We start from the raw sequence: 21,908 nt of genomic DNA, 5'->3' as shown, positions 1-21,908 counted from the left end.
ATGACCATTCTGCCTTGGATAGGAAAACCAAAAATACACAAGTATAAAGCCTTCAGCTTGGCCATAGGGCCCAAGGGGAGTATCTAGGGGTTGTATGTACAGGGTATGCCCTGGCCTTAACATTGTAGTATCAGACTTCTCACACCCTAGGGCTTTCTTTCAGCAGGTGAGCAGTGCCTGGGGATTAGTCTCATCTCCCCCACCCAGTAGTCCTGAACCAAAGACTGATGAAAGTTGGTGTATAAATCCTTCAGCTCCCTCACCTCTTGGATTTGGTAACTTCCAGGCACATCTTCTGAATCCTTGTTCCAAAATGGGTCTATACTTGAGTTATTCACAGCTCCATCATGCACTGTTCATTCACTGCCTTCTCTTTCCTGTCTCACTTCCGTTCTCTTCTTCCAGTGTTTCCTGGGGTCAACCTCACCCACCCCAACCCCAAAACGCCTTATACTCGAATCCTTATATCAGGATATAACCAAACTAAACAGGTAAAGGGGAGGATATAGGGACAGAATGAAAAATTACATTTGATGTATTGTCCCATTAAAATCGGAGCATCAAGAAGAAAGTTGAGAATCCCCCCAGTGAGGCTCTGGAGCTAAAGTGTAATGCAGTTACTGGCAAGAAGAATGGGCTTTTAAAACGTTCCTTAGGACAGTGATATAAGTCCTTTGAAGGAGAAAAATGCCCTGAAAATGCTTGCTCAGGAACATAAAACAGATGTCTTTAAAAGCCTATCAGTGAGGCTGGGAGCCCAGAGGGCTTTGATGGTTCCAGCCTTGTGCCTTATTTGCTGGCAAGCTATTTCAGATTTGCCAGAGCTCCTGGGGTTACCATAGTATTTGTAAACAAAACTCTGTGGTCAACAGACTCCGGGGTGGTACAACAATGCGAAGGGAAGTTTAGGGGAGGCAGGGTGCTCTTGCTGGGAAACTCTTTGAAAATGACATCTTAAAAAGGTCACAGAACACAAAGCAATGTAACTGGCTGCCTTGCTGACTGGGATCAGCCACTCACTTGACTCAATTCCCTCCCTCGCTGCCGCTCCCAGCAGCCCACTTCCCTGCAGATGTTTTAGAGCTCCTCCATAAAGACAAGGAGGAAGTCAAAATCATACGAGAAAATGTCCCAGGTGCCACAGGGATATCGCCAGAGGACACCCTCCTCTGAGTTCTCTGAAAATCAAGGTTGTCGAGCCTTCTGCAGAGCAGTTCAGAACTGCCTGTTCTTCTCTCTCCTCTAAAAGACATTGATTCCACAAATAGCTATTGCACATCTACAAAATGCTGAGCTTCGTGCCAGATACTGAGGGTTGTAAAGATGATTAAGATACTGCTCTTGTCCTCAGGGGGTCACTGTCTGGGAGCGTTTGGGGTGGGCAAGGACAGCAGCACTGGGCCTAGTGAAAGAGGTCAGCAGAGGAGGGAGTGGGGAACTGAAGGTGGCTGGGTCCTCCTTGAAGGGCAGGAGCGGCTAACCATCACAGTATTTCCTGAGCACTTACTGTGTGCCAGGCACCATTCTAAGTGCATACATACATTAACCAATAAGCAAATGCATGAGACAAGTACTATGACTCTCCCCAGATGGATAAACTGAGAAGTTAAGTAACTTGCTTTAGGTCACAGAATCAGGATTCAAGGCCTCAGAGTATCATCTTAATGACCTCACAGTGCTGCAGGGGCCATCTCTGGTATGCTGCTCCAGGGCTAAGACTATGAGAAATAGGTGTGGATTATTGATCTTTAACATGTCTTATAGGTGCTCCAGCAGAGCGTAGACTAAAGTTGCCAGTGTGAGACTAGAATCCAGGGTTTCCCAGGAAGAAGCATCCAGAGACATTAGAGTCCCAATAAACAAAATGACCACAAAGTTCCTATTTTAGGTAACTGTGCTTCTAGAACATGTTTAGACATCCCTCTTCTCCCAAAGATGATGACTAGGGTTCAGGCAGGTACCAGAGGTGTATGCATTAAAATGCAAATAAGACAAGATCTTAAAGAGTTTGAAGAGCCGTGATTTTAGTCCACCAGGCTTCTCAGAGCCAATTCATTATCTTTATCTTGAAAATGGAGAGATTTGAGGGTTTGGGAGCAGAGCACCTTAAACAAGACCTGGCATGCTAGGGCTGGCCTGAGGCAGAGCTGAGAAGAAGGAGTTTTGCAGAAGGAAAAATGCCTAGAAAGATGAGCATATATTTAATCCAGAATGAGTGTTTTGACACTGGAGAGATTGGGTGACTCCAGGCAAGGGGAGCCTTGCTAAGAGCAAGTTATTGTAGAAATGACTGAGGAACAAATGGGTTTCTAGCAAGTTAGGTGGTGAGGAATGTGACTTGCGGGCTTCAAATTCAACAAGGAGTCCTGGGTCAGGGTGAGAAAGCGTCTTCTTCAGGACCAAGATGGGACTAAAGGAATGACCTCAGCCTTGGCCAGAGGCATGGAAATCAGCTATGCTGGCCAGTGGGACAGTAGCTTTGAGGGTCAGGACCTCCAGTAGGGGCCTGTGGCCTGGCAGAAAGAAGGAAGGTGGGGAGTGCCCGGGTGCACCTGTTTAAAACGTTCTTTAAACTGAAGCCGAGCTATTGAGAGATGCGCCACGGCCCTCAACCCTTCTCACCATGCAGTTTCCTCACACTGCAGCCATTTGTTTGGGATCTTGCCCTGACAACGTGTGCTCGTCTTAAAAAGGGCAGATACAGAGGGGAGAGGAAGAGAGGAAAATTAGCCCTCAACGTGCTCATCAATGGGGAATCCCTTCTAATCACTTTCCTTCCCTCCTTTCATTAAAAAAAAAGTAATAAATACATATAGTTTAAAGGATCAGAGAGGTCTATGTGATTTGTTAGAGAAGCAGCAAATTGTATAACATGACTTCCTGGGAGGGGCTTTGGGGTTCTAACTAAAATATAGAGTTTCACCCAATCCTATTAATTTCAGCTACCCTGTTCAGCACCTACTTCTAGAGGTGCCTTTTGTTGTAAATTTCTCAACCTTTTGAGGTTTTCTTGGTGCAAATCACACTAGTTTTCAGCTTTCTGGTGTAGGGAACACATTCATGTATTTTCTACTTTCTGAAATTTTTCTCTGAGTGCCTCCTCTCATGGAAACCAGCCTTTTAGATTTATACCTTAAGAAAATAATTCCGTTACTGGCATTTTTAGTAGTGTTTTGGGAGGGAAGGAAAGTAGAAGGCTGTGTTCAGTCTGTGGATTTTATCAGAACTCACCTCTCATTTTTAAAAAATATTCTCTTTAGTTGGTGACGATGACAACAGTAGGAACCAATATAAGTGGGATGTGTGTTCAGTTGACAGTCTGTCTAGTTGGTCAATCAGTCTGTCAGTAGGTTGGTCAGTCTGTCCATCAGTGTCTTAGGAAGGGCCAGCTCCCCATGCTCAGGGATTCCTCATCTATGTTAGTCACAACCAACGTTAAGTGCACCAACATTCACATTATAAGGGTTCCAGAAGGAGAAGAAAGAGAGAAAAGGCCTGAGAAAATATTTGAAGAGATAATAGCTGAAAATTTCCCTAATCTGGGAAAGGAAACAGTCTCCCAGGTCCAGGAAGGGCAGAGAGTCCCATACCAGATAAACCCAAGGAGAAACACACTGAGACACATAATCAGATTGACAAAAATTAAAGACAAGGAGAAAATACGTTAGACACAACAGTTTTAGTTGATCTCGGTTTCTAAAGAGATACTAAAGCAGATGGGAGGTGGGAGTGCAGAAATAAGATTACCCCTTCATCTTTCAGGAACAAATAGTGAATTCCCAGCCCCTCTTGTATTTTGAAGGAAGCTTTTACCTACTGCTTTCTGAATCCATACCTTAAAATTCTTATCGTCAAAGGAGCAAGCCACAGGATCTCCGGGATGCAGAGTAAAAGGGGTAAAGCTTCCTGTTGGACAGATGTCTCCAGCTCAGGGCAGAAGCCCAATAACAGCCTTCCCACACTGATAAACTGACTATCACTTAGGGAAAAGCCAGTGAGAAGTGACAAGAAATTAGCAGCTTTTTCTTCAGTACACTGGAGAAGGCAGAAATTCTAGTTTGTGTGCTAACAGGAACTCAGGAAAAGAAGTAAATGCCCCTACCCTTCACATTTTCTACAACCAATGGCTCCTTGTTTGGGGATACAACTAAACTCAAGCAAGGACTACATTATGTGCCCTGAGAGGTTCTCATTCACAGTGGACCCTGGGTGTGCACACTCTGTGGCCTGGGATCCAAGGTGGCAGCAGGGAGGGAGATGAGAGGATGGCTGTCTCAGGAAAACCTACCCAGCTTCCCAGGTGTGTTGACAGTTGGTGGGCCCTTGCACATATCCACAGTGCCAGGGCAGGAGAGTTTTCCTGGGGGCAGTGGCACATGTGAGTGGACTCACAGCTTAACGGGAGTGGAGTCTGAGGAGGCAGCCCTAGGGATGCAGCTTCTCCGGATGCTTGTCTCAGCACGTCATGCCATGTGCCCCACTTTACAGCTTTTGCTGCCAAGACATGGAATGACTCAGGATTGTCCCTTCTCAGAATTAGTTGGTCCTCCTCAATGGCCACTAGGAAGTTCAAGCAAGAGTGTTCAGGGCAGGCTTGGGAGCTGGCATTACCTAGGACTTATCTCCATTCTCTGGGGTCATTCCAGAGGTTTGGAGAAAATTTTTCCATGGAGTAGCAGGCTTGGCAATCAACTGAGGATGTTAGTTAAAAATGAAAATCCCAGGGCTCCCCCCAGATTTCCCAAATTAAAATTTCTTGAGTTTTAGAGTAGACATGCCTAGCCAACTTCACTTTCAAAAAACAAGGTTCTTCCTTCCTTCACTGTTGTTGGGAATATAAATTGGTGCAGCCACTAGGGAAAACAGTATGGAGATTCCTTAAAAAACTAAAAATAGAGTTACCGTATGATCCAGCAATCCCACTCCTGGGCGTATATCTAGAAAAGATGAAAACTAATTCGAAAAGATACATACACCCCAGTGTTCACAGCAGCACTATTTACAATAGCCAAAACATGGAGGCAGCTTAAATGTCCATCAACAGATGAATGGATAAAGAAGATGTGGTACATATATACGATGGAATACTACTCAGCCATAAAAAGAATGGAATAATGCCATTTGCACCAACATGGATGGACCTAGAGATTATCATACTAAGTGAAGTAAGTCAGACAAAGACAAATATTATATGATATCACTTACATGTAGAATCAATCATAATACAAAATGAACTTATTTACAAAACAGACTCACAGACATGGAAAACAAACTTATGGTTACCAAAGGGAAGCTGGGGGGAAGGATAAATTAGGAATGTGGGATTAATGGATACACACTACTGTATATAAAATAAACAACAAGGATTTACTGTATAGCACAGGGAACTATATTCAATATCTTATAGTAACCTATAATAAAAAAGAATTGAAAAAGAATACCTGTATCTCTATCTATCATCTATCTATCTATCTATCTATCACCAAATCACTTTGTTGTACACCTGAAACTAACACAATATTGTAAATCAACTATACTTCAATTAAAAAAAAAGGTTCTCAGTTAATTTTTATACACATTAAACATTTGAGAAACTTTTTGGGCAGTGTTTCCCAACTTCCAGATGATAAGATTCTCATACTGTCTAGGCCTTTTCCCCTAAGATTTGATTTAGAGTGTCTGAGATGGAGTGTGGAAATTTGTATTTTCAGCAGGTACCCCAGGTGAGCCTTATCCCTAGGCTAAGGGGCGTGTGAGTACTAAGGGGCTGGCCCAGGGCTTCTCTACCTGGCTTCCCTTGGAATTACCTGAGGAGTTTAAAAACGTATGTACACCTAGTCTACTTCTGATGATTTCGATTTAGTTGGTTCTTTTCCAGATAATTATTATGCAGATATCTGGACTAGAAGCACCACCTATGCCTTCCTTCAGGCAGATCTGATTCCCATGGACTGGAGAGGGGAGTTTTGATCGCTGAGCAGGAAGTATTTGGAAAGAGCCTCTTTTCTTTTCCGGAGCAGGAATCAACTTGAGAAACAATGATGGCAGCTTTGTGTCAATTTGAATTGCCATTGCACTTTTGCGTGATTTATCTAATTTGATTGTCACCATGTGGGGTTTTGATGTGGATACTTTCATACTGTCACTTTATGGATGAAGAGCCTGAGGCTCAGAGAGGCTCAGTAACCTGCCCAAGGTCCCACAGCCTGTCTGTGGATGTGCGTGGAAGCAGCTTTTTGTCTCTGGTCCATTTAAACAAGCAGATGTATGCAAGAAAACGAATAAATGAGCATTTGCCCAAGGGATTGGGGAAGCACTGTTGTGGGTCTCAAGCTAGGGCTTGGAGAGAGAAGAGGAGGAAACAGTTCTGATGCTAACTTGATTGCTTTTATTTGTTCCTGCTGCTGCCAGTAGCCCTGGGTTGGATGTTTCCTTTGAAGTCTCCAGGATGAACATGACTTAAACCCGTCTACACTCGGCCTCTGCCAGACGGAGACCACACTCCGCAGCCCTTGACTGAGGACAGGGTGAGTCGGGGCCACACAGCACATTTTTCTTTATACGAGGCCTGCTGACCTTTTGGGGACTGATTCTTGATGTCATCAGTACCAGCGAGCGTGGCCAAGTGGACCCACCCACCCAGACCAAAACAGCAGTGACATAATAACCACTGACATTTCGCAACTTCCCCGAGGCTCCAGGAAGGGGGCAAGCTCTGGGAGAGGGGCATTCTTTTCCCCCTGGCTCTTCACTGGTGCCCACACCAAACGACTGCTAGACTGGGATTTATTGCGCAGCACCAGGGACTCTGGACATGGACCAAGGGACAAGGAGACCCTCTATCCCACAGGGCTGGGGCTGGGTCACACCCTCCCTGCCTTGTGCTCTCATTCACAGGAGAACAAAGCCATCCATCCCAGCCAAGGAGGTCCTGGGGAGCGCAGAAGGTGCAGAGAAGAGGGATGCGGGCCTCAACACCCTTCACCAGGCCCAGGGCTGGCATCTGAGTGCTGTTTGCTTACTGCTGTAACGAAGGAGAAAACAAGAGTAAGGGGTGAAGTGTGAGTGGAACCGTGGGGTGATCCAAGCGTGGCTGGCTCCCTGGAAGGCTCGATTGTAATTGGCCTGCATTTCTTTCGCTGCCAGCTTATTTGAATCCAGAAATGGCATGGAGTTGCTGGCATTAGAACTCCCTTTACCACACACGGGGAAATAATCCCAAACAGTCAGAGCAAACCTCAGTCAGGGCTGAGGTTTGGCTAGGTAAGGGGGTGGAAGGAGCAGAAGGGTGCAGGGCAGTGAAAGAATTCTGAGTCAGGAAGAGACAATCATGCCTTCTAACCTCGTTCATCAGTGAAGTCACAGGTCCCCAAGTGGGCCCTGGGAAGGGAAGAATGAGGTGGAGGGGAGGGAGGGAGGGTGAGAGGGCAAGAAACAAACTATAGTTAGGAAACGGACCCTGGGGAGAGAGGAATGCAGCTCAAATTTATGCTTCTGGGGTGTGCCTCCATGTGTACACACACACACACACACACACACACACACACACACACCCCTCTTTGCCAGCTCCCAGCCTGCAAGTTAGCCAAGGATTCATTTTTAGATTGTCATCTTAACCATCCTCTATTAAAATATAGTCACCATTAAGAAGTTTTTTTTTGTTTTTTTGCCTTTGAGTCCCTTTCCTTAAACCACGTTAATGTGTTTGTACCACACTTAATAGATAATTTCATGTTTACTTATTTTTCCCTCTTAGTCACACTTTTGACCTATAATTGAGCATAACCGGCTCCATGGCTAAGAAAGTACTGCTGTATTTCTTTCCTCTTCCCCATCTCTGAAGCACCTTTGCACATACCAGGTGCTTCGTAAATGCCTGATTGGTGATGTCCTCATAGGAAGGAAGGATCCACGGCTTTCCTGGGCAGTGGCAGCGAGCAGCTGTGTTTGGCTAGGGGCCCAGCAGCAGTTCTGCCTGTGTGAGCCTTGCCTTGGGTTCCGGAAGGTTCAGTCCGCATGACAGCCACCTGGTCCCACAAAGCTCGGCGTCTTCTCTCACCTTGAATTTCCCCATCTGGTCCAGCTGTAGCTCGGAACCCTGCAGGAGGACTGCCCTTGGGATACCTTTTCCAGGCCCAAGTTCCAGGTGACACTGTGTTCTCAGGTGGTACTTCTGGTACTTTTGCTAAACTGACTTCCTTGTGTAGGGCCCAACGAAGGCGTCTGTAGCCTTGTAGTCTGAGCCAGGGAAAGTCACGTTATAGCAAAGATCCCATGAAACCAGAATACCCACCTGCATGCTTTGAAGAGAATTTCAGAAAGTTCTCTGAGCCTTCTGAGCTTGTCATCTGTGGGAACCTTTTTTCCCCACCAGCCCCACCCACAGTGATTAATGAGATTCCCTGCTCACTCAGTACCGCATTCCAGTCTCTTCCCCATCTCCTAGGGGAGAGGGAACACACACCTGGCTGTGGTCACACCTACTTGGAGTTTACACCGATAAGAATTCCTAAGGAAACCTAACAATATGGTAAAGGAAAGGAGAGGCTCAGGCTATCAGGTTCTTACAGACTTACCACTGAAATGCTTTATAATCTCGGCCTTAGTCTATCAAGCACGAACACAGGAGAGGGCTGAGGCCCTGTGTCAGTACCTCTAGAGAACACAGAAAGGCTTAAGGGGTTTTGGTTCTGGGACATGATAAATCCCAATGGCGATGGGAGAAGGCCGAGTCTTCCTAGCCAGAGCTTGGCCCTGAGCTTGGCATGTGTTAGTGTAGCCAGAGGGCATAGGAGTCCAACAGGCACTTGGTCCTTCCCCCCCGCCCCAACCCCGGTAGGCCTGTGAGGCCCTTCTTAGAAGAAAGATGCTGCTGCCTGGTCTTGGGGATTCTGGTGTCTTGTAGATGCTGGGGATCTTCCCACCTAGAGGCTGTGTTCCCTGGAGCCAAACTCCCAAGGATAATGTAGAGGACTGGGGTGGGAATTTTGGCTGGGACATTCAGGGTTACAAAACTCCAAGAGAGCTGAAGGGTCTCGCTTCTTTTTTTTTTTTTTGGCCGCGCCCTGCGGCTTGTGTGATCTCAGTTCCCCGACAAGGGATTGAACCTGGCCGCAGCAGTGAAAGCCTGGAATCCTAACCACTAGGCCACCAGGGAACTCCCGAGTCTTACTTCTTTTCTATGATGTTTAATATGTTACCACAGTCTTAATCTATCACAGTTCTTCTCAACTTTGGAGTACTTAAGAATGACCAGGAGCTTGTCAAAGAGGCAGAATCCCTGACTCCTGTTTCCAGAGATCCTGGCTGAGGCCCAGCTGAGGTCCACCTGGGAATCAGACGCAGAGTCTACAGACTACGCTGTGGGAAAGGCAATGCTTGTCAATTCCAAGGGCAGATGCCGCCCCTCAGAGACTTGCGTCCCCCTTACCACCCTCACCATCTCCGTCTGGGGAATATTCAGTGTGTAGTGGCCCAGGTTCAACTCACTGTGAAGCCAGCACATTCCTCACTAGACCACATGAGTTTCCAAGGACCCCAGCGACGGCAAGATACATGTGCGGCGTGCGACTCTTGAACGCCTTAAATGTGGTAGTGAGACTAAGGAGCTGAAGATTTCGTTTTGTTGCGTTTTAATTAATTTGAATTTAAACTTAAATAGCTACATGAGACCAGTGTCTACATTGTGGGGTAAGGCGGAGCCAGATGGGGGAAGCACCTGATCCGCTCCTGGTCCCAGATCAGATCATTTTTCATCAACTCCACTGGAAAACACCAAGTCTAAGAGCTGCTAGAATCTAGACATACACCTAGAAGCTCTTGACAATTCACAAGAATCGACCAGCTCTCGCACCCCTCCCTGTACCCAGCATGGTACCGACCTCTGCAGTCACTCACCTGCTTCCACTCACGGAGGCCCTATCCCGAGAAGGGTATGCTGCCTTCTTCAGTAATCTTGGGAGAGGAAGGATGGGACTTTGTGCCACTGGAAATGGGCAAAATTGAGGGTGATAATGAAGCCAAACCTTGGGGCTATTGGAGCTGCCTTGTCTGACAGAGCCCAGCAATAGGGTACAGAGGCAAAGAATCTGGGCCCTGAAGCTGGGCAGCCTGGGTTGAATCTTGCCTCTGCTACTTGTCATCTTCTGCATAACCCTGAGCAAATTACTTACCTTCTCTAAACTTTAGTTTCTTTATCTGTAGAATGGGGATGAGTACAAATTTCGAGCTTTGTGGGGTGGTAAAAAGTCAGCAGTTCTCAAACTCTTTGGTCTTCTTTACACTCTTAAAAATTAATGAGGACCCTGCCACCCCAAATAATTTTTGGGTTTTGTGGGTTAAATCTATCAATGTATGCTATACTAGAAATTAAAAATAAGGGCATTAAAACATTAATTTACTTAAATATAACAAGCATTAAACCATTACATATTAATAGAACATATTTTTGTGAAAATTAACATGCTTTCCAAAACAAAAAACAATTAGTAAAAAGTGTGACCTTGTTTTACATTTTTGTAGATCTCTTTTGTGTCTGGTTACTAGATGCCAGCTAAGTTCCCATCTCTGCTTCCACATTCCATCTGCTACACTATGTTGTCTTGGTTAAAGCATATGATGAACATCTGACCTCACTCAGGTATTTAACTGGAAAAGAAAGGAGTGTTTTCATAGTCTTTTCAGATCATTGTGGGTATTTTTCTTTGATGCTACGTAAAACTTGAAAAGTGAGAGTTTATTAAAGATTAGTTGCAATGTGGAATCTGAAACCATATCAATAAACTTTTCATACTTTGTACACTAAAATCTATTGCTCTACTGTGCATTTTGAATGTATCTTTAACCTATGGATAGTTTTGTTACATCATGCATTAGTCATCTGAGAAATATTGGTTCATAAGTTGTGCTGATTTTCCAAATGTTATCATAGTTATTATGCAATATCAAGCTATCATATCTGTTAACATCACCACTAAATAATCAGAAAAAGGTTTTAAATATTGGAAATCTTTTAGAACAATAGCGTTTGTAGTGTTCTGGTGGACTACTTGCCACAGAATAAAACAAGATGGAAGATGGCAACTAATGGCGTCAATCTTTCAATCTCTCTCTGATTGTTGTCTAGTACTCAGTTTTAGTATGTTTTGTATGTTAACATTTGGAAGAATCCCATGGAAAAAGGGTCTATTCTTTATAACTCAGGATATTGAATTGCCTTCTTTGTAATTCCTATACAGTCCAGACGTGAAGGACTGTAGAGAAATAATCACACAGAATAAACAGATTAATTATAGAGGCTATCTTAGCACATTGTTAGAATGTTTTTAACTTCCATGTAGACAAAGTGGGGTCAGGAGCCAGGTGGGTACTGATGCCCAAAACTTTAGGCTAATTTGAGGATGATTTCACTTATCTAGTACTGCATAACAAATCACCTCAAAACAGAGTGGCTTAATGGGAGAGAATCACTTATCATTTCCTGTGATTTCTGTAGGTTAGAAATTTGGGATTAGCTTAGCTGGGCAGTTCTGGATAGGGGACTGCGTGAAGTTGCAGTCAGTTGCCGGCTCTTAGCAGGAGGCCTCAGTTCCTCACCATGTGGACCTTGGGAGCTGGCTTCCCCCAGAGCAAGTGATCCAAGTGAGGGCAAGTTGGAAGCCACATGGCTTTTATGACGTAGCCTCAGACATCACACATGTCATTTCTGCAATATCTTATTGGTTATACAGGTCGGCCCTTTCAAAGAGAAAAAGACTCCACAAGGCTATGAGTATCAGTAGGAGAGGATTACTGGGGGCCATTTTAGAGGCTGATTACCACAGATACCTGTTTCAGGTATAAGATTGCTTTTCTACCTGCAGAGCCTTTTTCTAGTCTCCATTATCTGGGAACTTACGGAACACCTACCCACAGGCATGGAGCCCCACACAACTTAGCATCTGAACAGGGGACCCACTTCATAGTGAAGGAGGTATAGGAGTAGGACATGATAATGGGATCTATTTTTGTATCACATACTGTGCCATCCAGAAGCAGCTGGTATCTTGGAAAGGTGAAAGAGGCATCTAAAATTGCAGCTAATTCTCCAGCTCAGAGGCAGCACTCTGTGTTGATGGGGTACCATCCTCCAGCATGTAGTGTATGTATTAAGTCATAGGCCTCTATGATGCTGCATCACCAGTAGGCAGAACAAATGGGTCTGGAAACCAAGGGGTGGAAACAGGAGTGCTCCACTGGTGGATTTTTGTGCTTCCTGTTTCTATAAGTCTGATCTCTGTAAGGTTGAAGATCCTGGTCCCCAAGGGTGTCTCTTGTCAGGGAACAAAACAAGGTTCCCATTGAACTACAAGTTACAGTTGTGTCCAGGTTCCAGCCGGCAAGGAGAAAGCCACCATACTGACATGGGTAATTGACTGTTAGTCTGGGTCCTCTGAGAAGCAGACACCAAGATGGGGTTAAACATGGAGGGATTTTATTGGAGCAAAAGCCTAGGAAAGAAAGTGAATCACGTGAGGCTGGGAGAGTGGTCAGACTGTGAGGCAAATCTGACACAGTTTGGGTGGGATAGCCCTAGACAGCTGTGCAGTCCTAGGAAGTTTCAACAAGGCCACTGGAGAGCCCTTGACCCAAAGTCAGCCATCAGAGGAATCCCACATCTCCCAGGAAGGGCCCAGTGCTCCGTCATTGACAGGAGCAGCCTGTGGGAAGCACAGTCTGATTTCAGAGCCAGTAGCCAAGATCCTCAGACAGCCACACTCCCTGTAGTTGGAGTTCTGCTACATGCATTCTCATGGTTCCTACGCTGACTTCTCAGCAGGCTAATTTTACACAAGAAGGAAAGGAGCAGTACATTTCCAGCCTCCTAATACTTCCCTGCCTCATTATAACAGTGAATGTGTGAATATGTGTGTATACATATATCTCTGTATAGGATTATAGAACCATCAAGAAAAATATGCAAGGATACAAATTAACTTGTGAACATGGTATGGCAAATAATGTTGATTTGTTGACCCCAAACCATTCCCAATCCCCTTTTCCCTAGCTGCTTTCCAGCCAGGGATGACCATGTGACACAGTCTGGCTTAAAAAAGAAGCCTACATTGAACCCCAAAAGAAATATGAAGAAATGATGAGTAGAGAAACAAATAAGCATTGACTTAACAACAGTAAGAGCTAATTCTACTGTCTCCCTTCCTCTGCTTCTTGACTGGGATGTGAACTTGAAGCATGAAGCTGCAGCAGCCATTTTGAGGCCATGAAGGAAAGGTCTAAAGAATTGTCAAAAAAAAAAAGAATTGCCAGTAGCAGAGTATCTCCAGAAATTTTTATTATGACAAGAAAACTAAATACCTTTTGTTTTATTCACAATAAATGTGTATCTTGTCATACACATAGGACATCTTTGGGTATGTATGTGCATGTGGGGGAAGAGATAAGTCAAAACACAGAAAAGCAAGTATAAGGCCACTTAAAAAATCACGTACATGATCAAACACGTAATCATTTACATGCATAGTTCTGTATATGTTTTCATGTATGTAAAAACAAATGAAATGATTAACTATTAAAAATGTAATAAAATTGTCCATTTAATCTGTTTTAAACTTTATTGGCATAATATTACTTACATATTTAAAATTTTATTTCTTTAGTTATATCTCATTTAAAGAAAATTTAATATTGTATATATTTCTTTTGTGTTCAGATGTTGATTTTACACACCTTGAAAAAAGATCTTAGGTTTTGTTGACCTTCTTTATTGCTTATTGTCTAATTCATTAAATCCTTACTTATTTTTGTCATTTCCTTCCTTCTACTTTATTTGGGATAGTTTGTTTATTTTCTAACTCTTTAAGTTGAATACTCAATATTAATTTTCAGCTTTTATTCTTTTTGAATGCAATAAATCCAGGCCAAAACATGAATTTTGACTTAATGTTGCTGTGGAGTCCCATTGTCTGCCCAGTTCCTGTTCTTAAGAAGGAGGTGGTTTAAAGTTCTCATCTTTTGTGTGGCTGGAAGGGGGCTGGGCAGAGGTGAAATGGCAGGTAATGGAGGTGGATCCCCAGCCACCAGACCCAGAAATCTCCCAGTAGACAATCACCAGCAGGTGGCACCAAACTGCAACAGGGACTGAGATGAATTTAGAATTTGATTCTGTAAGGGGATCAGAACTCCTTGCTCCTGTGTCTCTCCTTCTCCTTCTTCTCCTTTCCTCCTCCTTCTCTCTCTATTTTCTTCCTTTTATTATACTGTTTGTTTTCATTACACTATTCCTCCACCTCCCTCTATTGGCCTGAAAAGTATTCCTTATAGTTCAAATATTTTACTGGTTACAGTATATATTTTTTCTCATGCATACTTCACTAGCTATTCACTAATTTCTTGTCTTCCCTCCCCCAAATACAAGAACATAAAATACCTCCTCTTATTTTCCATGTTATTGTTCCTCAATATTATAATCTATTGCTCCTCAGTATTATAATCTATTGTTCCTCAGTATTATTAAACTTGCTTTTGGCTCTTCCAAGAGCAACAGCTCTTATTATTGCTGTTGTTTTAAGTCAATGCTTATTTATTTCTCTGCTCATGATTTCTTCATACTTCTTTAAGGGTTCAGTTTTGGCTTCTTTCTGAAACACATCAAAGTAGTAATTTTTTCAGACATGGATGTCCGTGAAAAAAAACTTTTAGCCTTATTTATTTATTTTGCGGTACGCGGGCCTCTCACTGTTGTGGCCTCTCCTGTTGCGGAGCACAGGCTCCGGACGCGCAGGTTGAGCGGCCATGGCTCACGGGCGCAGCCGCTCCGCTGCATGTGGGATCTTCCCGAACCGCGGCACGAACCCACGAACCCACATCCCCTGCATCGGCAGGCGGACTCTTAACCACTGTGCCACCAGGGAAGCCCTAGCCTTATTTTTGAAAATACCTTTATTTCACCCTCATTCTGGAAAAATAGTTTAGTTGGATATAGTTTTATATAGTTTTTAGTTTTATTGTTGCTAATGATAATTCTGAGCTCAGCCTAATTGTCATTTCTTTTTAGGTTATCTCTCTTTTCAGGAGCTTTTAAGAGTTTCTTTTTTGTTTAAATGTTTGACTCCAATGTATGTAGTTGCGTGGCCTTTTTGTTTGTTTTCTCTTCTTTTATGTTACTTGGGACTCAATGACCTTCATAAATTCTGAAAAATTCCCAGCCATTATTTCTTTGAGTTTCTTCCAACCCCCTTCCCTCCATTCTCTTCTGGACTTTATATTTGATTTAGATTTAAAACTCCAAATATATCAGTCAACTCCACTCCCCCTACCCCACACGCCGTATCTCTTAAACTATCTTTGATATTTTCTATCTTCTTATCTTTCCATGTTTCAATCTGGATGATTTTGTCAAATCAGTTCACAGGTTCTTTTAAGTGTGTTTAATCTGCTATTTAATTGGATTAAACATTTTTAATGACTATATTTTTCAGTTCTAGAAGTTCTGTTTGATTATGCTTCAGATTCTTCACTCAAATGTTTAAAAGTCCTATCTTCTTAACTTTTACTATACCTTCTTAATGCCCTCAATTTCACATACTTATTTTGCCATGTCTTACAGATTTTTCTCTTATTTCTAGTTCTTGGGCTGATTATTCTTCCATGTGTTGTATCAACTAATGTTCTTCCTTGGTACTTTTTCATCCCATAGTTGGTAATTTTTTTACTGTGAGCTTTTGCTTTTCTTCTGGAGAGGGTCCCATATATCCTGGATTGTGGATAATTCCCAGCAAAGTAGTCTTGTATTTACTACTCTACAGGTTCCCATTGCTTCTACGGGTCATGAACCAGCAATTACGTTAATTTCTTGCTTGGGATTTTTATGACATGTAGATAGCTTAAATTCATACCCCATATCCAGACTGGGTTTGGAACTATTCACAGGATGCATAATTTTTCCCACCCAGAGCGCAGAAAAGACAGCTCTTACTTCCTTGTTCCTTCTCTGGGCAGTAGGCAGAGTTCTCTTAGTTCTCCTTTCGAGTCCGGGAAGGATTTTTGAGAGTTCCAGTTTCAAGCAAAAGTCTCAGTTCCAGCCCAAACTGCCTCTAGGCCAAATTTACTGTGGGACCTGTAGCCAGGTCCAGTTCTTTCCTGGTCCCTCATGTGTCAGCTGGAGCTTACATCTCTGGTTTTGAATTTCCTTTTTGTTTCTTGGCTTTCTTTCAGGCTATGGATTTTAAGGTTGTAAACTATGTATCCAGCATTTACATGCACTTGTAGTGGGAAGGAGCCTTTGTTAAGTCAGGCTGCCGTACTGTCAGCATTGGAAGCCTTTCGTGCACATATTTTGGTCATGCATTTCTCCCTTAAGTTAATCTAGGCAACCCTCACTGACCTCATAGCCCAGGGAATTTCAGACAAGCCAGGAGCATAAAGTCGTCTACCTGAGTTTCCTTTTCCATTTCATTTGCATCATTTCTCAGAAACAATCAGAGAAGGATGGACCCAGGAGGGACCTTGCAATCCTCCAGTCTCATATGCTCATTAATCAGATGAGGTCTCACTGGGACCCTGGATTCCGGATTTTGGATTCTCCATCTGGAGCAAATTCACTAGGAAGGAGCCAAGTGTAGAAAAAGGAACACTGGACTTGGCATCAGAAAATTGAGATTTGCAGCCCAGGTTTGCCACTTACCAGCTGTTTGACCTTGGACAAGTCACTTCGCCCTTTTAGACCCAGTGTGTTATCTATAAAATGAAAGCAGAGTGCACAGAGTTTTGATTTAGTAGGTGTGAAAGTTCCTGGTATGTCGTAGACTTTAAATAACTGGTTTCTTTCTTCCTTATGATTAAGATTCTTCATGTCCCCTCTTGGAAACATGGAAACATCTCTTTACAGTTGTTCATTCTGACAGAATCTGCCTGGAAATGGCTCATACAATACCTGGACATCTATCAAACTGAAAGGTGTCAATTGGGGAACAGGAGGTTATTTTCCTCTTTCTCTTTTCCCATTAAATATAGAACCTTTTTCCCCAAAGTCTAAGGTAAATCTGCCTTGAAGAGTTTCATAAGGGATCTACAATTGTCAGTGAAGCCATTGACATCTTACAAGGTTTTTTATTCTGGCTTCACATTCATTGGCCCATGGCTTTCTTTTGTTTTCTTTTTTAATAATTATTTATTTATCTTATTTTATTTATTTGGCTGTGCTGGGTCTTCGTTGAGGTACGTGGGATCTTCGTTGTGGCATGCAGGATCTAGTTCCTCGACCAGGGATCGAACCTGGGCCCCCTGCGTTGGGAGGGTGGAGTCTCAACCACTGGACCACCAGGGAAGTCCTGGCTTATGGCTTTCTTGTGATGATCCAGAGTGGTTGCTGGTGAGTTAGACCAGGAGTTGCTGGCAAACTTATTCTGTAAACGGTCAGGCGGCAAATATTTTAGGATTGAGGGCCATCAAAGGTCCCTTGCCACACATTCTTCTTTGTTTTGATTACAACCCTTTAAAAATATAAGAAACATTCTTAGTTCATGGACTGTACAAAAACAGACCATGGGCTGGATTTGTCCCTCAGGTCTGGTCGTAGTTTATGGAATTCTGCTCTGGACTGATGCAGCCTTCTGACCAAGTCCATGAAGACTCTCTTGATGTAAGCAACTCTCGCTCAATTAGGGGCACTTAGCCTAATTCCCCTACCAAGTTCGCACAGAAATGACAGCCTCCTTTTGTCCCGCACCCCACCTGCTCCTGACCTTTCAGCCTAGTTTTCCTTGTCTAAAGGAAAGAGGGGGGCCCTTAGCACATGGGCAGTCATTGAGTTTCCATCCATCCAATGACTTTTACCTTTTAATCAGAAAGTGATTTCCTAGCTGGCTAAATTAATGCTTCCCAACATTTTCCATGTCATGGAACACTTGGAAAATGATAGTTTGTACAGCTCAAGGGTGGGGCCGGGGGAGGTGGACAGAAGAGCGTTGAACAGATGTAACTGCTCATGTCCAGAGGCATCCAGGCTTAGGAACTCCATCTGCCCCAGGAGGTCTGATGGGCTCAATGTCTCAGCAAAACTGCTAGGACTATAGCTCAACAGTTATGGGCATGGTAAGCACCGGAGTCAGACGGCCCTGTATTAAATCCTAGCTTTGCTTCTTGCTAACTATATGACCTTGCACAAGCTTTGTAACCTCCTCTGTCTTAATTTCCTCCTCTATAAAATGAGGAAAATAATAAAAGTACCTGTCTTATAATGCCTATTTTACATATAAAAATGTTCAGGTGATATATGCATGTAACTCCCTTAGCCAGCTGCTTGGTTATTAATCCTACGGAGTAGAATGCATTCTTTCCATTTTTTTTTTTAATTTATTTTTTGGCTGCGTTGGGTCTTCGTTGCTGCGCGTGGGCTTTCTCTAGTTACAGCGAGCGGGGACTACTCCTCGTTGCGGTGCCCAGGCTTCTCATTGCGGTGGCTTCTCTTGTTGTGGAGCATGGGCTCCAGGGGCGTGGGCTTAGTTGCTCCACGGCATGTGGGATCTTCACGGAGCAGGGATTGAACCCGTGTCCCCTGCATTGGCAGGCGGATTCTTAACCACTGTGGGTTAAGAATGGGAAGTCCCATTCTTTTCTTTTTAGTCAACAAAAATTTTGCATTAAATGAATTTCCTTTATTGAAGAAAGTCTTTACGAATGATAATAACTTCTAGCCCAAACTTTAGACCAATATTTTTATTATAGAGATTTTTTCCAGTCTATCTTGTAAGCTGAAGCTTTTGTGGCCTGCATTTTTTGTGCCTCTATTTTTGTTGTTCAAACACACAATGCCGAGGGGTTCCTGCCAGAGATACCCAAAAGTCACTCTGATGAGTAAGAATCTGAATTCTTTCAGGTCCGTGTCCCTGTTTACTAGACAATATACTAGAGGAGCTTCTATGTCCCAGAAGTTCGTATGTTTGGGTTGAACGGAGTGCCCTTAGTGCCAGCAATCGAGTCACTGGTAGCCACAATTCGCGGATGGATCTGCAGCCGAACCAGCTGTGGATAATCCGCATTCAGCCATGCCTAGAGCACGTGTCCTCCATCTGCCCGGCAGCCGGCTCTTCCAGGGTCCCGTGACACAGTGCAGGCGATGGTAGTATGAAAGTAACAACGTCAGGCTGTGAAGGATCCCCTTACCAGTGAAAACCACAGGAATCCCGGGCAGGCAGAAAGGAATCAGGAAAAATTGCCTTTTGGCAAAGTGACAGGGGTCAACTCTCTTGGTCTCCAAAACGGCATTCTGTGATCTGTGGTTGTGGGATGGCTGGTTCGCAATGAGTCCGAAGTACAATTTTGCTTTACTATGGTCATCTGTTCATGCCTAGTACTTCAGGGGGGTGAAGAAGAAGGGGGAGACAGTTTCTTCACCTAAGATCCTAAAATCGGCTAATAGGTCAGACTTTACATATCTATAACACTTAAAGATAAAAGTGAAAAGTCTCAGGAGTCAGGAACCGCAGGCTATAGGTCCTGAAAATTGCTCTAACCAAGCAACAAAAAGAATCTGTGATAAAGATGGTTTGTGAAACTCCAAATACTATATTCTCTTTTAAAGAAAGCGTCACAAAGACATGACCATGTTAAACGGTGTGGGAAATACTCCAGTGAAGAATATGGTGTGGCTTTGTTTAACCCTGAGTTTCAAAAATGTAGTTGACCTTAGTACCTCTCTTCCCCCCGCCCCCCGCCCCACAGTGATCTGAAGTTCTTTGTTTGAAAGCAGCAGAAACCAATTCCAGCTAAAAAGAGCAGAAGTTCATTTTCTGGAGGACTATTGGTAGCATATAGAATTGTCAACAAGGCTGGAGAGCCAAGCTGTCTCCTCATGTGGTTGGCCTGAGAGCTGACGTGACTTAGCCTCACTACTTAACACTAGATCATTGTGAGGACTGGAGGTGGCCTTAGTTATCAGTCAGGGGGACCTTGTGATTTCACAGAGGAGGAAGCTGAAATTGACAGGGGGAAGTAGCTTAGCCCAGGTCACCTGGCCAGGCACGGGAGAGTGAGATAACGGCTATTTTCACTACCCTACCTACTCTTCTTCACTCGGATCTTTTATTTGAGGGGGTAGGAGGTATTCCTTTAAAGCACAGCACCCCCATTACTCATGAAGAGGAGAAGCCTACATCCTGAGTGGTTGCTTGGCAACGGTGAGCTTTTTCACTGGACCTCCACCTAACTCGGTGGGAGATCTTATAATTACAAAGTAGTTAAATGTATGTTTTAATTTATTACTTATTACTTATTTCCAAAAGTAATTATTTATTACTTATTACTTATTTCCAAAAAAGGGATGATTCTGAAATGATTTTGGCTTAACCCATCCCTATGAAAGCAATGCTATTGGTCTTTCTTTTGAAAGTTTATAGTTTCTCATGGTTATGATTCATCTGAGGTTAGAGATTCAATAGTCCTTGTTTCTCTTTCTTTCTTCCCTCCACACTACTCCTAATCTGGAGAAAAACTACTCATCTTCAAGACTCACCTTCTCTATGAAACATATTCTACTGTTCTCTTACTCTCCTCACCTAGAATTTCCAGATAAAATACAGGACTCCCAGTTGAATTTGAATTTCAGATAAATGATGAATAATGTTTTAGTATAAGTATATCTCAAATATTGCATGAGACATACTTATACTAAAAAAGCATTTGTTGTTTGTCTGAAATTCAGTTTAACCGGGGATTCTATATTTTCATTTGCTAAATCTGGCAAGCTAACCCCACCCTCAGTAAAATTGTTTCCCCTGTCTTTGGCCTCCCTTCGCTAATACCACAGACAAAGCTCTCAGCACTGTGCCTAGCTCAAAGTCAGCACTCAATGACTGGTAACCACCTTTGTTGTTACTCTACCCTGTAACCACCTTTGTTGTTACTCTATCCTGCAGGTACCCTTGCCGTAGTGCTTTTAACAGTCTAATACTTTACTACCCTTATATGTTTCGTCTTTGCCATCTCCATCAGTCTGCTAATCTGATGTCAGGAGGAACCATGTCCTTATATCTTAGCAACATATTTGGTGCTTAATAAATGTTGAATGGAAAAAAAAAAGAAAGAAAAAAGATACTGGAACCATAGATAGCTAATATAGGAAGTAATCTAAGGAGAAAGCTGGAGCTTCATATCAAATGAATCCTATTTTTCAGTCCGTCTGGCATTTGATAGCCTTGGGTTTAAAATCCCATGTTTGCCACTTAATACTTATATATCTTGGATACGTTTCTTGTCATCCTCAAGATTCAGCTTCCTTTTCTGTGAAATGGGACAATACATTTTTCTCGCACCACGAGACAGAGATTGCTGCTGCCTAGACCAAATGGAGAAGGACCAGAGTCTGGTGCCCCTGGTGGTTTTCAGGGGTCCTCACATGGCGTTCCCTCACCTGCCTTTAAGCCCATTCACCACGTCTATACAGTGTGAGGTGGGAGCAGAATGATCCTGAGAGAGTAAAACAGAACCTACCTTTTAAAGCACCCCTGATTTTTCCTTTACCCATTTTAGGAGAAATCCTTGTGCGTTACATACTTTCCTTCCTCCTCTCTCTTTCCCTCTTTCTCCTCCTTCCTCTCACACTTGTGTTTCTTTTTAATTTTTTCTTTTTCTGAGCAGTAACAGGACTCTCATTTTTGGTATCAAAGCAGTGTTTATTTCTTCTTTTTCCTGCCTGTGTGAGAAAAGAAAGTCCAGAGGGCTGGAGTATGTCTGTTTCCCTCATGGGGGGAGGGGAGCCCTCTCTCAGCATGTGGGTTTGTCATCAGGGTGCCTTTCCTGCCTTCCAAAGCATTTTGAATAGAATGTCAACTTTCCTTGATGACTCAGAATGATCATTATAGGTGGTGGCCTTGGAGAGTTGTAGGACCCTGAGATTTTGACTAAAATGAATT

Source organism: Lagenorhynchus albirostris, chromosome 3, assembly GCF_949774975.1.
Source record: "Lagenorhynchus albirostris chromosome 3, mLagAlb1.1, whole genome shotgun sequence".
NCBI classification, from domain to species: Eukaryota; Metazoa; Chordata; class Mammalia; order Artiodactyla; family Delphinidae; genus Lagenorhynchus; species Lagenorhynchus albirostris.
This window is presented reverse-complemented; position numbering follows the sequence as displayed.